The sequence below is a fragment of the Myotis davidii genome, unplaced genomic scaffold, assembly GCF_000327345.1.
Source record: "Myotis davidii unplaced genomic scaffold, ASM32734v1 scaffold271, whole genome shotgun sequence".
NCBI classification, from domain to species: Eukaryota; Metazoa; Chordata; class Mammalia; order Chiroptera; family Vespertilionidae; genus Myotis; species Myotis davidii.
The window spans coordinates 2,267,526-2,271,028 of record NW_006284839.1 but is presented as its reverse complement, the minus strand read 5'-3'; the positions used below and the strand labels follow the sequence as shown (position 1 = coordinate 2,271,028).

The following is a 3,503-nucleotide window of genomic DNA, read 5'->3' as shown; positions in this document are numbered from 1 at the left end:
CCTACACTGCTGCCAGAGTGATTTTTCTAAGGTATGGATATGATCATGTCATGCCCTGCTTCTAAGTTCTCACTGATTTTTCTCTGTCCCCTTCCAGGGTAAAGCTGTATTCCACAGCCTCAAGGCTTCAGGATAAAGTCCCTGTCTACCTTTCCAGTCTCATATCACTGGGCCATTCTCTGTTTCATATTCTATATTCTAACTACACTGATTTCTAAATCCTATTACTGCTCAGTCTTAGGTAACATCTGTGACAGTTATCAATGAAAAAAACATCCTTAATATATTAAGTTATTGTAGATATTTATAGCTAAGTTAACAAAGGGATTACTGAGGGGCCATTCATTGACTTCACTTTTCCAAATGTGTTATTTTTGTTAATGAGCATATATAAATGAAGTCTACAGTGTATCAAATTTGGCATTTGTTTCCACTATTATTTAAGATGTTCCGATAGAACAAAACATTCAAATGAGCAACTTGGCCCAGTAGTTAAAAATCCTTACTTAAATATTCTAATATTTATATCAAGGAAAGATTTCCTTTTTCAAATGTATAGTTTATTTTGGTTTTATTTTTTTAATCAACATACTAGTTCTGTGAACTTGAGCATATTGCTTCAATTTACCAAGATTATGCAAATAATGTTACTTACCAAGTTTATCTTTTTACCTGAACTTTTAAAATTGCATCAAAGGACAAGAAAACCTTCAATGAATTGACCTGTGAAGTATCATATGCATGTTAACTATTGAAAATATTTGTGGAGGTCAGGAAAACTGTGTTACCTAAATACACAGTTAAAAGAGCAGTTAACATGAATGGAGTGTGTACTTTGTATAAGGAGCTGTGCTAATTATTTTATGTGCATTATCTCAGTTTAACTTCACAATTACCCAGTAAGGAAAGTACTATTATTATCCCCATTTCCAAACGTTATTAATTTATAAGCAGTTAGATGATATGACTATTTTCATTTTATACCTAAAACAATTTAGTCCCAGAAAAGGTAAGTCAATGTTATATACATGTTTTGTCTATCTATCCAATATCATCAGATTAAAATCTCTATTATAAATGTTTATGATTTCTGTAATAAATATAGCTAGTAGGAATTTTGCTGCAATGTTACCTTTTTGGTTTTTAGGGTTTGGACAGAGGATCCAAAAGCCAAATTTCGACTTTCAGCAGTTCTGTTTCAACTGTCAGCCAAAAGCAAGAAGCCGCTGAAAACAGAAGTTCACCCACACACCCTGCTTTCCCTAACATCAAGAACGGTAAAATAAACAAAGTTTATAATTATTCACAGTATACATAATCTGAATATCCTGGCTGACAGTATACGTTCAAACTATTGAAGGAATCGTTTTTCATTACCCAGCATTGTTCTGATAGGTCTAGTTAGTTAATACCATGAGAAAAATATATAAACTGTGTAAATATTTACAGAAAGGAGCAAAATCATTATTTTTGAGTGGTTGTTATATAGAGTAAGAGAGTGAAATACAAAGTTTATGAATAATAAGGAAGTTGGTTGGGGAGCCAGACACAATGCAAATATATAGAAACAACAGATTTCCTTTATTTGAGCAGTAATCAATTAGAAGACTTGACGGAAATCATATTGAATACTTAGAAATAAACCTAAGAGAAAGTGAGCAGAACCTAAATGAGAAAAACTATAAAACTTTACCAAAAGACTAAAAGGTGGTGTGAAAGGAAAAATTTAACATAAATAGTATAGCAATGTCAGGTACACCCAATGTGCTCTCTATGTTTAGTAAATTTTCAACAGTTTTTTTGGCGGGGGGGAACTTAGGAAAATGATGCTCAATTTGATCTATCAGAATAAATATCTGGGAGGATGCAAGAAAAAATGAGGGGTGAGCTCAACCATCGTTGAACCATATATTATAGAGCTTTGCTACTGATAACACAATCACCAAGAGAGCCAACCAGATGGAAATAGATCAGTAAAAAATGTTGAACACAAATGGTATTAAATTATTTTAAAAATGGAATTAGGCCAATGGGCTAAGCTGTTGAAAACAGTAACTTTAGGTTAAAAAATACACACACACACACACACACACACATATCTATCTATCTATCTATCTACAGTATATATACTAGAACACAGGAAATTGTTTTTATAATAAAATTCTTGGAATGACAACAATGCCAGTGGCCATAAAACAATGCCAACAGCCATAAAAAATTGGTAAGTTTGAAAACATAAGAAAATTTAAAACTTCTATAGGAATTTAAAAAGTCATAAAGTTAGCGCGGCCATTTTGGATCAGTGGTTAAGCATCTACCTATGACTCACAAGGTCACAGTTCAATTCCCAGTCAGTGCACATGCCTGGGATTCGAGCTGGGTGAGCAGGAGGCAGCTGATCAAGGATTCTCTCTCATCACTGATATTTCTATCACTTTTCCCCTCTTCCTCTCTGAAATCAGTAAAAATACATATATTTTTTAAAGTCATTAAGTTCAAGCATCTCAGTCAGTGAAAAACATCCTTGACTCATAAAGATCATGAATATATCTGTAAAATGAGCATTCCATTAGAAAAGAGGCAAAGGGTAGGGATAGACTAATCAAAGCAGGAAATATGGACAATTCATACACATGTGCAACGATGCTTAGTCTCACCAGTATTTAAAGAAGTACAAATTAAAACAAGGATTCACAGTTCCCAGCTCATTTGCAGAGAATGAAAGGATTTATATCTGTATTACTGTCTGAAGAGCGTGAAAATTGGCACTTTTATGAGTGGAGCGCTTGAAAACTGATAAAAAAAACTTTCTGGAGGGCAAATATTGGCCTGTACTCAACTTTCTAAATGTTCATATACTCACTGACCCAGTAATTTCATTTCTAGGAATTTATTTTAAGGAAATAGTGTAACATGGAAAGAATGTACATTATTTATAATAGTTATATTTAAAGCAATCTAAATGAATGGGCTAACTAAATTATGGTAATCCATATTGTAAACACTATGCTTCTATCAAGAAAAATGTGGTATGTATATAAAGTATCAAGGAGAAATGCCTTCAGTACATTGTAAAATGAAAAATGCAAGTTATATACTAACAGGTGAAATATGACTCCAATTTTTTCAAGTCTAGGCAAATCTTTTTTACTTCTTTGAACATACTGTATAAAGAGGTAACAGAAACCATTCCATTAGTGGCTTCCTCAGAAAAAGTGCGATTGGGTGCATATTATTAATATGTTCTATTTCTATGTACAACTCTATATAGTTTTCTCACAGAAAATGTACATCACTTGCATAATTTTAAGTACCCCGTGCTCTGTAGCAAGACAAAACAAATCTGCAAAAGTTTAAATGTCCCTCACACCCGAACAGAACAAAACAAACCTAGAAATGTTTAAGGGCATAGTTTCCAGTAAATTTACTGTGTCCATAAACTGCATGTGGTGTCGGTTCCTTCTGCACAGGTTTTTTGTTAACACTTCAAGTTTACTGAACCT

At 33.1% G+C, this 3,503-nt stretch overlaps 1 protein-coding gene across 1 annotated transcript in view; it reads left to right on the top strand.

The window, feature by feature from the left end:
• Positions 1-1,127: 1,127 nt before the first annotated feature.
• The window catches only part of HECTD2 (HECT domain containing E3 ubiquitin protein ligase 2), a 45,181-nt gene continuing 42,805 nt past the window's right edge, over positions 1,128-3,503 (top strand). Inside the window, exon 1 of the mRNA XM_015558038.1 lies at positions 1,128-1,277. The gene's annotated coding sequence lies outside the window, so the exon portion shown is untranslated. The remainder of the gene's footprint in view (positions 1,278-3,503) is intronic.